The 14618-nt window shown below is 40.5% G+C and overlaps 1 protein-coding gene across 2 annotated transcripts in view; it reads right to left on the bottom strand.

The window, feature by feature from the left end:
- slc8a2b (solute carrier family 8 member 2b) overlaps nucleotides 1-11916 on the bottom strand; it is a 158430-nt gene extending 146514 nt beyond the window's left edge. The window contains exon 1 of one of the 2 annotated variants that reach the window (XM_067451306.1): nucleotides 11703-11916. The gene's annotated coding sequence lies outside the window, so the exon portion shown is untranslated. The remainder of the gene's footprint in view (nucleotides 1-11702) is intronic. The other variant, XM_067451304.1, reaches the window with a different exon arrangement.
- Nucleotides 11917-14618: the final 2702 nt, after the last annotated feature.

The following is a 14618-nucleotide window of genomic DNA, read 5'->3' as shown; positions in this document are numbered from 1 at the left end:
GTTGCCTTTCTATCAGCTGAACCAGGCTGGTCATATCTCCTCTGACCTCTTTCATCAACAAGGCCCCATAGAACTGGTGCTCACTGGTCAAAAAAAGAGAAAATATCCATTCTCTGTGAACCCCAGAGATGATTGTGAGTGAAAATCCCAGTAGAGCAGCAGTTTCTGAAATACTCAGACCAGCCAATCTGGCACTAACAACCATGCCACGTTCAAACTTACTTTAATCTCCTTCTCTCCCCATTCTGGTGCTTAGTTTAAACTTCAGGAGATCATCTTGACCATGTCTAGATACCCAAATGCACTGAATTGCTTCCAATATGGTCATAAAGGTCAAAAATGCCCCTGAAAATCAATTCCATGGGGCAAATTAATAATAAAAAAGGACATTTCTGACACTGTAGAGAAAGTATCGTTCAGGTCTATAAATCTCTGAGCAGACTGCCAGGGACGGCGCAGACGGATGGAGGAGTGAGTGACGTGCAGAAGGATGGAGGGATGATATAAAGGGCAGCTGAAGTGAGGGTGAACCGAGAGAATGAAAGATGAGGGAGATTAAAAAATGGCATTGCTGTTCATCTCCCCAGAGTCGCGTTCTGGAGAAAAATGGAAGACGGATGCTTTCTAATCAAGACAAAATAAAAACTGACGGACATGCTCAGACCGAATGAACAATACTGTACAAAAACCCAGATAAACACAAAAATAAAAAAATAAAACCAAATGCAAAGACGCAACATTGGCAGACTACCTACAGGACTGTAAGCCAAAGACAAATCTTGACTAAGTAACCATAGTTCAGCTTTGAAAAGGGAAAGAATCCAAAAAAATCCTGGAAAGATAAAAGATTCTGTGAGACTGAAGCACAGACGAGGTGGAAACAGAAATGAAACACTTCCTCCTAAAATTGAAAAAATATATTGAGGTATCAGAGAGAAATACAAATTGCATTTCCAAACATTGCTTCCACCTTAACGGATGATAGAAAAAACAAATCAAAAGCATTCCGGGAGGAGCAGCTCCTACAGATGCAATAACTGTTCATCAGCATGTCACACAGCAAGACACCAGACTGTCATTTTGCATTTAGTCATTTATAATAAAAAAACATCTATATACCTAACCTTTTTTCTAACCTAATTTCCATTTCACTGTATTTATATTATTATTATTACTTCGCATTTCCCCTCCATTTCCTTGTTTTTCATTAATGCACAGGAGTCCAAGTCATGTCTAAAGACTTGAAGGTAGGCTCTTTTTAGTTGGACCAGTAAATAACCACCTAGCAACCACCCAGAACAGCCTAGCAACCATCAGATCAGAAGACGGTCAAGGTTATATAGGAACTTTTTCTTCTAATAAACAAATAAATGAGCAAACAGAAACACATCAGGAAAAAATATATATAATAAATACATTTTTGTAAGGTTTATGCATAGTACAATAGGGGCTAAAATCAATAAATTGAAGAAGAAAAACATTTAGGCTACTTAATAGCGGTTTAACTTCTCAGACAAGCCTATCTTGTTTTAAGATGTTCGATTTTTTAGTGAAAAACTAAATATATAATACAAAGAAAATGCCTTTTTCCCCCCTGTAGCAAATCAATGAATGATCAAATAGACGACAATAAAGTATGTTTAGCTTCTGTAATCTTCCTGATGCCTGTGTTTAACAGTGTGTGAAGTAATTGCTCTCTTGTGAGTGAGAGTTTACTCGCCTTTAAAATGTGCAAAGCTGAGAATCTCAGCGGATGGGAAACGAACACAACCTCTGTGAGCAGCGGAAGGTTACACAAAACCATCCAAGTGATTGTAGAGCTTCTAAGAGACATTTCTAGGAGACTATTCAGACCTGGCAGATTTGGTTCGATTAAAACAATCTCTGGTGCGATGGCTCTAGTGCGGTTCATTTGAATATGTAGGAACGCTGCCATCCGAATCCTGGTGTGCAGCCAACAAGAGAAAAATGGGTCTCGGTCCGCTTCCAAACAAACTCTGGTGCGGTTTGACTGTAATATGAACGCAACACTGATTTTTTTTATTTTATGTTTTTTTTATTTTGCCCATCACAGTTCAGTACAGGTGTCAGAATTGCCATCTCCTCGCAGATCTTCGTTTGTGTGTGTGATGAAAGATTGCCGCTGTTTTGACGCATTTTATAAGCTCTTCACAAGTTCTCAGATGGTCAAGCAGCTATGCTTATACAATGAGAACATTTAGCCCAGCACACAGCATTGTGTCATAAAATACATCTTTCTTTATATCGTGTCTTTAGTTTTGTGTGCTAAAAAAAATGACAGTGTAACTAAGTGAACCAAGCCTAGAAAATTAGATGCACCCTATAGCGGCAGCAAATCTAATTTGTGTAGTTTAGCAACTCTCAATAGACTTCTGAGCTGGAAAAAACTAAATCTGCACTCTCAGAAAAGGTACAGTGCTGTCACTGGGGCGGTGCCCTAAGGTACAAAAGTGAAAAGGTACATCTTTGTACCTTACTCACCCCTAAATGGTACATATCTGTACTTTAAGAGTGCAAATTAGTACCTTAAAGTTACATAGTAGTACCTTTACGGTTTTGTACCTTAGTGTACCGCCATAGTGACACCAATGTACCTTTTTTTTCTGACAGTGCGGTCAGGGCAATCACATTGTGTACAGAGACGGTGGGTGGGATTAACATAATGATGGCAGAGCTGCGGAGGTTCTGCGTTCTTCTTGAAAACAAAGAAGCTGGCGAACGGCGGTCTTTCGAACACTCTGGAAGACTTGGAGTTACGCTTTTATTTGAGAAAAGAACAGCACTGAAGTCATTCTTAAGAAGGAAAGATATGTTCTGGGTTTTGCCAACCAGATACAGTAAAAGTTAAATCTATCAACTAGCTCTGCTTCACCTTCGTTGCTCTGGTTGGTTGTAGCGCTATCCTATCGCGTGCAGAGGGAGTTTGAAAGACAACCGTTTATCCCGCCCCTCGGATTGAGCTGTCAATGGTGAGTTTCCAGACCAAACATCTTGATGTGGGTCAGGCTCGTCAGGCTATGTAAAAACTGTAATATCGTGAAGTATTATTCCAATTTTAAAAGAACTGCTTTCTATTGTGATATATTTTACAACATCTTGATGATCTTGATGAGGGTCTGGCTTCTCAGGCTAAAGTGAACCAGGACTAAACTTTGGTCCAGCAGACCAAAATAAGCAAGAGAACCGAACTACAAGTGTGAACACACCCAACCGAACTAGGATCTTCCTCTAAAAATATGTTTGGACCCTGTCCAGGAGAAAAATAGCGTGACTTGTAGATCTTGTCTTTGCAAGAACTTTGCAAACACAGTGACGTGTAGGACTTTGAGTTCAGAAAGAAGCAGAAATCTTGTCTGTGAGGGAGTGTCTATGTGCGTGTGTGTGTGTGTGTCTGTGTGTGTGAAGGCTGTCGTGTTTGACAATATGGGTGAAATTCTATCTTTTCTTTCTCCGTCACAAGCTGTCAGAGCCGAGAACATCAGCCCGCCTCTGAACCTCTGCTCTAGCGGACTGAAAACCACTGACGGCTCTCACAAGGGACCTGTGTGTGTGTGTGTGTGTGTGTGTGTGAGAGTGTCAAGGCTCCTCTGTGCTCAAATCATGACTAAGCAACAAGTTTATACAGAGAGAAAGTTGAGAATTTTTCACAAAAAAACATTAATTTTCCTCAATTTTTTTTATTTTGAAATAAAAAATATATAGATTTTTTAGGACCATCAAGATGGTTATACATTATTTTAAATTCAGTTACTGTATTAAAGTACCGCCCGGTAACCACAAGCTTTAATCTCAAATTCACAAATTACAAATCAACTAGACAAAAAAAATAAGAAAACAATAATAATGTAATGTAATGTAATATAATAAACTTTTAAAAAAACGTTAAACTTGTGACAAATTACATCTAATCGAAAAGCCATCTAAGATACAAATTTTCACCAAAAATCTTGAAAACATCTTATCATATTCTATCATTTATTCGGTTCACGTTGCACACACACACACACCTGTTTTTATTTCCACTTTTCAAACACACCACATTGCCTCTGCCCCTTCGACACACTTACAGTTCAGCCGCAGGATGAGCTCATAACCTTGCCAGAAAACGGCACAGCGATAGAGAACAGGTCGTGTCCTCAGCTTTGTCCCTAGAGAAAGTGGCATCTCTCAGTTCTGTGTCCCTCACCTTCTCCTCCTCTGTCTGACTTTGCCTTCAGAGCTATAATAACCTATTTTTTATTCCCCCTTTTTTTTACACTTGAATGCATGGTGTCCTTCTCCTTCTCTCTCTTTCCCCATCAACACACCTCGCTGAGCCTGCCGTTACAGGATGAAAGATCTTCCCGTCTCCGAGCAGCCTTTACACTCCACCGGATCTGCTGTGGGAGACACGTCTCCATCACAATCACAAATGCTCCAACCACACTGTTCCGGTTCGTTCGGTTATTCTGACATTTCAGGAACATGCTGTTTTTTATCTGCTTTGTAGGTGGTTGTGCTTCAATCTCAAGAGGTGAAAGTCTGACTCACCACCAAAATCACAGCCATCGCCACCTAGAATGCTTTCTATATTTAATGATCATACAGGTCATGTTTTGCGTCAGCATGCACTGCTTTCTTCAGCTCTACAGAATTACTTATGTTAATAATCCGGCATCAGATACAAAAAAAGTGTTTCAAATTCTTCCGCTCATAAGGATAGGCCTGAGAGAGAGTTTCACTGCAGACATCCTCAAGGTGAACAAACACGTCATTTCCCATCGCAGTCGGCCTGCCTGGAACGACCAAGGCTAATGGATCCATAACCGTGCTTTTCCCCTCCTTTTCCTTTCTGCATTTACCTCCCTCCACTGCACAAAGAGAGAGAGAGGAGAGCCAGGTCGTGCTCTTTGACTGGCGTCAGTCTGATGGGGCTGTAAGAGTTAACATGAACACAACAGAAGCGCTGCAAGCATTACTCTCGGCTAAGAGAAAACTAAACATGTGAGGCATGCTGTTTAAGCACGTGTCCAGCTCTTGCTCTGTCATGGTGACCATATGAAAGGCTACGGGCTTTATTTTCTGGCCAGCATGGAGAACAATGTGAGAGTGAAAACATCACTCGTTCCAACCCCGGGACCCCTGCAGCGCGTGATTATATCATGGCAGGGCTACCCATCGACTTCTATTGTTGTTGTTTTTTTATTACTCCAATTATATTTGCTGTACCCTAAGCCTACAGCTATCTACTCACTGAATATTATACGTTTTTTTAACCGGAGTTTGTGGTGCTTGCTCATGCAAAACCCACCACCACCACGCCAGGTGCTCTAAATGGCTCTATGCTGTTCATAGGGCGTTTATTAATGATTGAAAATAGAAAGACAGCTTTCCTAATATTCATAAATAAAATATATTCATATATTTTTAGCATTTGAAACAACACAGCTGCATTCAACTGCACTCAGTTTCACATATTATTGAGATTTGTATGTATTTACAGCACATGCTAATGGAAGGATGGATGGATGGATGGATGGATGGATGGATGGATGGATGGATGGATGGATGGATGGATGGATGGATGGATGGATGGATGGATGGATGGATGGATGGATGGATATTTAACAGGACAGGGACTGACAGATAGATGGATAAAAGGAAAGAAGGATGTGGAATGACAGATAAAAGGACAGACAGCTGGATGGATGGATGGATGGATGGAAGGGCAAGGATGGATGGATGGATGGAAGGGCAAGGACGGATGGATGGATGGATAAAAGGACAGGGACTGACAGATTGATGGACAAAAGGAAAGACAGATAGATGGGTGGAATGATGGATAAAAGGACAGACAGCTGGATGGATGGATGGATGGACAGATGGATATTTAACAGGACAGGGACTGACAGATAGATGGATAAAAGGAAAGAAGGATATATGGGTGGAATGACAGATAAAAGGACAGACAGATGGATGGATGGATGGATGGATGGATGGATGGATGGATGGAAGGGCAAGGATGGATGGATGGATGGATAAAAGGACAGGGACTGACAGATTGATGGACAAAAGGAAAGACAGATAGATGGGTGGAATGATGGATAAAAGGACAGACAGCTGGATGGATGGATGGATGGATGGATATTTAACAGGACGGACTGACAGATAGATGGATAAAAGGAAAGAAGGATAAATGTGTGGAATTATAGATAAAAGGACAGACAGCTGGATGGATGGATGGATGGATGGATGGATGGATGGATGGATGGATGGATGGATGGAAGAGCAAGGACGGATGGATGGATAGATAAAAGGACAGGGACTGACAGATTGATGGAAAAAAAGGAAAGACAGATAGATGGGTGGAATGATGGATAAAAGGACAGACAGCTGGATGGATGGATGGATTGATGGATAAAAGGGTAGACAAATGGATGGATGGATAAAAGGACAGACAGCTGGATGGATGGATGAATAAAAGGACAGGCATGAATGGACAGACAGATCGATGGATGGATAAAAGGACAGACAGCAGGATGGATGGCTGGATGGATGGCTGGATGGATGGATGGATGGATGGATGGATGGATGGATGGATGGATGGATGGATGGATAAAAGGGTAGACAAATGGATGAATGGTTAAAAGGGTAGGGACAGACAGATGGGTTGATGGATAAAAGGGTAGACAAATGGATGAATTGATGGATAGGTGAATGGATAAAAGGACAGGGATGAATGGACAGATGGACGGATGGATGTATGTCTAAAAGGAAGGATAAGGACAGGATTTGACTTTAATGGAAGTGAACCCAGAGGTGTTGACGCCGCAGTCTTGCGTCCTGCAGGAGGTCAGCCCAGATCTCTAATCTGGAAAGATCCTTGTTGGCACGCTCTGGCCTGAAGCAGCATCCGTTCTGACAAACTTAAACATGTTTATCAGCAAGTTCTGCTCACGACCTGGAATAGCTCAGCTCTCTGCTCCTGGCCTCTAATTTCACAGGTCACTGCTTTGGATTATTAGCCTTCCGGACAGTTCCATCTTTCCTGAACCAGCAAATCTGTTGAGTTTGTTTGAGAAATAAAGAGTGGAAGGGGGGACACAATGATCTCAGAAGGAGAGAGAGAGAGAGAGAGAGAGAGAGAGAGAGAGAGAGAGAGAGAGAGAGAGAGAGAGAGAGAGAGAGAGAGAGAGAGAGAGAGAGAGAGAGAGGAGCCCCCGTCATGACGACAGATGAATCTGCCAACTGCACGACACCTGCTCCGACAGCGACGGGCTGGTGGCCAATGAGAGCGAGTGGGAGGGCGCAGCGGGGTCCTGGCTGACTGTACGCTTGCATATGTATGAGTGTGTATAGTGCCTGCCGTCCCAGCAGGCCGTGGGTCTGTTCCTGTTCCTCATTCTGGTGCTGCACAAAATTACTGAGCACATGCCAGGTAACACGGTTAAAGGGACAGGAGATTGATACAGGAGATTATGCTTTTTGTTTGAGGGGCCTATAATCTATATGATAAATATCAAAACAGGGGGGATGATTTCCAAAATAGTGAGAGAAAAATATTCAAAAAAATATATATTCATATTCACATTCTTTCTATTCTACCCCCAATAGAAGGATGGATGATTAACGCAATTTTACACAACACTGGATTTAAAAATGAAACAAATAACCATTTTATTTCCAATGTGATAACTAGATGCTACTATAACTGAATAAATTACAGTTTTTTTTTTTCAGCCACTTTGGTACATTTCTAGCCTGACAAGCCAGACCCACATCAAGATGTTTGGTCTGGAAACTCACCATTGACAGCTCAATCCAAGGGCCGGATAAACGGATGTCTTTCAAACTCCCTCTGTGCGCGATAGGATAGCGCTACAACCAACCAGAGCAACGAATAAGGTGAAGTGGAGCTAGTTGATAGATTAAACATTCACCGTATCCGGTCGGCTAAACGCCGAACACATCTTCCCTTCTTAAGAATGACTTCAGTGCCGTTCTTTGTTCTTTTCTCAGAGAAAAGCTTAACTCCAAGTCTTCCAGAGTCGCAGTCAAAGCTGATTCAAAAGACCGCCGCCGTTCGCCAGTTTCTGTGTTTACTAGAAGCACACAAACGCAACTCGGCCGTCATTATGTTAAGCCCCGCCCGCCGACTCTATACACGATGTGATTGGCCCGACCAGAGTTAGGCGTTTCCAGCTCAGAACTGTATTGAGAGTTGCTAGACAACACTCGCGGGCAGATTAGATTTGCTGCCACTGGGGTGCGTCTAGATTTCTAGGCTAGTACATTTCTCTAATCCTTAATATTTGCAAACCAAAAAGTACATTTTCTAACCAGTCCCACACAATAGATGACCTCAAACGCCTGTAACTGTAATTCCTTAGTTCATCTCATTGAACACATCGTGGCATCAGAATGACAAGTCCTCATGTCATTGTTCACAGACAAGGTAAACGCTTAGCCACATTCTCAGTGTATAATGGTGTCCTCTGACAGTATTTCCTGATGCAAACTAAGGCTTTGATACACAAAAGGCTGCACTCTTTCTGTAGGGCAAATATCATTTTCAACAGTACACATTTACACATTAGTGTATTACTGCAGGAATTGTATCGGTGGACTGACAATAAATAGTACAATGTCATAGCGATACAGAAAAAAACCTTATATATTTAAGTATATTTGTATACTTGCAAGTGGACAAACATGATGCATTACAGTAAGAATACAGTATTAAACGGCTTTAAAGAAGCACTTCCACACCTTGGCTTTTGAGTCTGACCCAGAAGAGAACTAAATATTAGTCTTTTATATTGTTGAGTTTGCGTTCTTTGTTTGGATTTCTTGATTGCTTTGTACAGCACTTGTGGCAGTGTAAATGTGATTCATAAGAAAATAAACTACACTAAACTAAACTAAAACATTACAGTATAATGTGCATTGTTAGCTTACACACCCGTTCTGTTCAGGATACGTTTGAATTATTCAGAACACGTTGTTCTCCCGACATTCAGCTTCATCCTTTGGCTCACCTCGGCCATTGTAAGGTCAAAACTGAGAACGAAGCCTGCCTATGTTCTTGGTATCTTCCTCTGTTTTACAAACCATTGTCAGAAATTATAACACTCGGCTTATGATTGCCAACCGAAGGTCTTGAGATGCATGACGGATGGACGGACAGAAAGAGACAGACGGACGGAGAGATAGATAGATAGATAGATAGATAGATAGATAGATAGATAGATAGATAGATAGATAGATAGATAGATAGATAGATAGATAGATAGATAGATAGATAGATAGATAGATAGATAGATAGATAGATAGATAGACAGACAGACAGACAGACAGACAGACAGACACTTTTCATATATGTTAGAATTATTAGATCAATCATTTGCATGTTCATTAGGGAAATAAATGGAGAGCATCAGCACAGTACAGCTTGAAATTTTTACACTGAAGCATTTGCTTTGCTTTCATTCAATAGGAATTGCTTCAGGGCAGGGTATGTAGTCTACACATTCATACTCTCTCTCTCTCACACACACACACACACACACACACACACACACACATCACTCAGAGTGTGCAGAAGAGGGATTCCTCAGTGTGTGTGTGTGTTTGTGTGAACACTGCAGCAGTTACTGACTTAAACTCTCACTCACGTCTCAATGCTGAACGCGCGCACACACACACACAGACACACACACAGACACACACACAGACACACACACACACACACACACACACACACACACACACACACACAGTACTAACTAGCAGACAGCCATTGCAGTCTCACGTCCTCCCTCACGGTCCTGGGACAATTTTATTTGCATAGTGCAGTCAAGTAATGAACAGAGAGAATGAAGAAATCAGAAGAGATGAGGAGAGGAGAGGCTGCTCCAATCCCAGAATGAGGACGACTGATGAGTGAATGCGATTAGAATGTCAAACAGCTCGAGCACACACATACACACACACACACACACACACACACACACAATACTTCCATGTCTGAGGTTCACGTGCACGTCTTCAGAGGACTCAAACACTGATGGACATCAGGACTTGGCATGTTTCCTTGAGCATTGTAGCGACTGCATATTCAGAGGCTCCAAGCTTTTCCTCAATGCCTCGTGACTCTCATATAAATCTATAAATCAGAGGCAAGCAGGTGTGCACATGACAAGCTGTATATCAGAGGAATTAGAGGCTATGTTTGGAATATAATACCATACTCTGAAATATGAAGTAAGCTGGCTTTTTCACATCTTAATATTCATGAGGGCTCTGATAAGATATTGCAGAGTCAGTCAAGAATAACTGGGGGGAACGCTGAGAATAGAAATTGCAATTAATATTTAAAAATTTAGCAATACCATGACATTTCCAGGCATGGAAGTTCCAGATGTTTCCCCTGACTGAAGCAGTATATGCCTACTAAATTATTTAATTTCAGAATGTGTAGACAATTTGACCAAAAAAAAATTCCCAGAACATTTTACGAGATGATGAATGGACGCAACTGGAAATAAAAATGCAACATAAAGGTATCGCGCTGCCTCAAACTTTTTTATCAATGCATTTTGCACTCTTATTTTTAATGGTACTGTGAGAAATTTCCAGCATTTCATCGACTCCCTCCGCACACATCAGCCAACCTGCTGTCAGCAAAAATGCGCACGCAGATGATTAACGGCAGAGCGCGTTTCTCATTGGCTAAGAAAAGCGCGGGCCGCTCCCCTCAATCCAATCTCGTTCAGTCAGACAGGTGTGATTTATCACATTTACCGAATTAAGTCATGTTTGTCAGGTGGTGTGGTAATAGTGTCACTTTGTGCGCAGTACTGAATATATTACAAAATAAAAATGCTATATGGTAAGCATCCATTCAATTCTGAATCCGACCAAACCCTGAAAGCTCATTTTAAAGGGGCGGGGAGGAGAAGGGAACCTCCATCTGCAGAAAAACCGAGGAAACCCCGCCTGCATGGAGCATCCCGACCCGGCAGGTCCTGAGCAATATAACGTCCTGTTATCCCACTGACATTACACCCTTTACCTCAATCCATAGCAGCAGTAAAACATTTAAAACGCTCATGGGATGAAGCTCGCACAGAAACCGTTTCGTTTATGTAACCAAACATTTACAGCCATCGGTTTACCATCAAATACGCGCAATAAGAATGATTTACTAAAGGATGAGAGGATCCCTGTGCGAACTGCGTTCATTTGAAGCATCACACTGACATTAAGAAACAAACAAGTGACCACAGCGCAGACAGCACAGGGGTGCCCACAGATGCCAAACACAACCCATCATAACAGTCCTGCAGCAGTCATACAGGCACGTGCACAAATCATCTTTACCTAATGTCTGTTACACATCATGAACACACACAGCTACGAGCATCTACAAAGACAAAAATGCACTACCAATACTTTGAGAACTATTGGACAAAACAGCACTGTTTCCATGCTCAATGCAGAAAATAAGTTCATTCTAGGTTATTCCAGTTTGCACCTGCTCTACTTTCCAAACCCGAACACACGCACGCATCTTCATCATCATCATCATCATCATCATCATCATCATCATCACACTCAGATCTGAAGGATGAACACGCATATCAAAGGATGAAAGTTCATGGGATAAGTTTCGGATGAACGCGTTTGGTGTGTTGTCATACCTTGTCTCCTAGTTTGCGGTGTTGTTCAGGGCAGGCGTGGCTGTGAAGCTCATGTTGCTGCTGTGGAACTCATTGAAACCAGCTCCGGTTGTGCTGATATGTGCGTCTCTCGCTCTCTCCACCTCTCTCTGCGGTTTGACTGTTGTATTTCACTCTCTCGTGCAGTGGAAATACTCTCGAGCGCTCACTCCACACAGCCTGCGCGTCCTGGGTGGGGAGGGTGGTCCGCGAACGCGCAGGCAACCTAACGCGAGAACGCGCTTTGTTTCATCCTAAAGTGACTGGCATAAAGAAAATAATGTATACTGGCATAGTTTACTGATCTGTGAAATGTATTATACAGATAATCTAGCTCAAGCCCATATGCATTTTGTGAGATGTCACTCTCTGCATATTTTATGAAATCGTATAGATCGGTGATCACATGCCTGTGTTTGGATATCTGGGGAATAAAACTCGGCTAGAACAGAATGCAACCAAAGCAAGTTCATTAATTTATTTTATTTATTTTTTTGTTAAAAATGATCTATATCATAATTACAATTAAATAATTTTTATATAAAATATTTTCTTTTGTGTTGTGCAGAAGAAAGAAAAGCCACGCAGGTTTGTAACATGCCATGAGGGTGAGTAAATGATGACAGAATTTTAATGTTGGTGTCAGTTTCTCTGGTAAGAAAGTATCCATGAAATTTAATGTAACTGTACAACACATATACAACTAACGTGTAATCATTTAGCACAGTCCTAGTTGTTCATTTTAATTGAACTCATATCCTGGTACTTTAATATTAATATTTCCAGTTCCCACCAAATTCTGTAAAATTCTGTTAAATGATTTGAAAGGTCAATAACGCCCTCTGCTGGTCATAATGAGATATAGCGATGAACAGTTAAATATATTCTTTTTTTACAGTTTTTTTTCCCAATTGCTAACACACTTAAATGAAATGCGCAGCACAATTATTTAAACCAAAACCTCCACTCAAGTCTCCTAAAGTCTAAACACATTTTCTGCTTTACACACATTTTGCACCCTGAACACAGTTCTCTGCATAAAACACAACAATCTGAAATAAAGTAACATGTTTGCCATTTCAAAACACTGCCACTCAAAATGACACTATACATGAGCTAATTGTCCAGTACATGAGCCATCTGGACAAACACCTCATTGGTTAAAGGTTACACTTCAATCAGGATGTAAACACTGGGAAAATATCACAGGTCTTATTTTTTTTTGTCTTGTCTCTTTTATTTTCTTGTTTCCCCCTGCAATTGATTTTTTTCAGTTTTCAGTTTTTCATGAGCATATTTTTGTTCAGTCCAATGTAAATAAATCTGCTGTGCATATGTTGCACTGACTTGTTTGGTGAAAATGTAAATAATAAGGTTTCAACAGTTTGTGTGTCCATGCATGCGTGTGTGTGTGTGTGTATGCAAATGTTTCTGTGCATATGATGTGACTGTGAACAATCTGAAGATCTTGTCATAGTATTATGGCAAAGCAAGATGGGAGTGCTTTTCATTATGCCCAACAGACAAAAATCTGGTAAAATGAATAAAGTGTGCCTTTTAATGCAAAAGTTGATTTTGATAATGCTATATGTAGTTTTGGTTGCAGTGCTTCATTTTGCAGTTTGGGTGTGTGGTTTTGTGAATTGTGTTAAGTTTTTTGATAAAACTAGCCTGGTTTGCAAAATTGTGTGTTAGAAATTGGAACTGTAAAACAAGAAAAAGAGAGGAAAACTAAGAATAATGCTGTCTTCACCATCACACTTCAAGCATTTTAGAGCACAAAAGAGTTTCTTGCCAAAATGCTTTCCATCAGAACAAAAGTGTCATTAATGAGATCCAGGTACGAAATTTAAAAAGTGTTTTTAATTCAGAAACATTATTCTTTATGAAATATTTTCCTTATTAGCTGTTAACTTTTTGTGTAGATTAAACCCAAGTTAATAATGTAATAAGGAAAATTACCATCGGACACAATTTCTAAAATGCATCAGATATTAAACCATAAGGCAATAATAAAATCTTTATTATTATTATTTTTTAAATCACAGATTAAAATTGTTGGATTAGGTTTCATTTTTCACGTTTAACTCTATCCCCCGGTTTCACAGACCTGGCTTAATCCTAAAAATGCATGTTTGAGTTGGTTTAACTGAAAGCATCTTTTCATCAGTAATGTTTTTTCTAAGGCACGTTTTATACCTAATCCTGCCTTAATCTAAACCCTGTCTGTGAAACCAGACCTGAGAGTCACAAGTGCTCACCTTAAAGTTCATATAAAACTAGATCCTGTAAGGCAGGGGTTTTCATCCTCCAGAAGGTTCTAACGGTCGCCAGAACATTTCAGCGAATAAAAAGACAAAGTAAAAATGGATAAAATCTACCAAACCAATGTTTCTATCCTTTCTTGCTGTATACTTTCCAGAATTGTATATGTTTGCTTTGTATCTTTCTAGTGAGTTTTCCTCACTATAGTCCCTATTTATCTTGCTCACTGGGTATGTAAGGCAGTAGGCCTATTCTGAATGCAGTTTTTAAGATGCATACATTTATTGTGAAAGTTGCTTATACAAATAATTTTTAATTGGAGACGTTCTTCGTAAGGTTTATAGGCCTACATCCAATATTAAATATAGCTGACTTAAGTTTGGAAACAATAGGCTTATGTTGTATTTAGGCTATGTCACACTTATCTAACACTTTAAATTTTTCTATACATACAAATATATAGATGGATTTCAGGAAGGGGTTCCCTCATAAAAGGTTCATCATAGCCTATTTGGGGGCCCTTATCATCATAACGTTTGAAAACCCATAGTGTAAGTTGCTGAAATAAACATTATTTTACGACTAGGGCGGAGACTCAGTATAGGGCTTCAAATGGATAACTGCCAGCGCCAA

This window comes from Pseudorasbora parva, chromosome 8, assembly GCF_024679245.1.
Source record: "Pseudorasbora parva isolate DD20220531a chromosome 8, ASM2467924v1, whole genome shotgun sequence".
NCBI classification, from domain to species: Eukaryota; Metazoa; Chordata; class Actinopteri; order Cypriniformes; family Gobionidae; genus Pseudorasbora; species Pseudorasbora parva.
The sequence above is the reverse complement of the archived record's forward strand: the minus strand, read 5'-3'. Positions and strand labels throughout refer to the sequence as shown.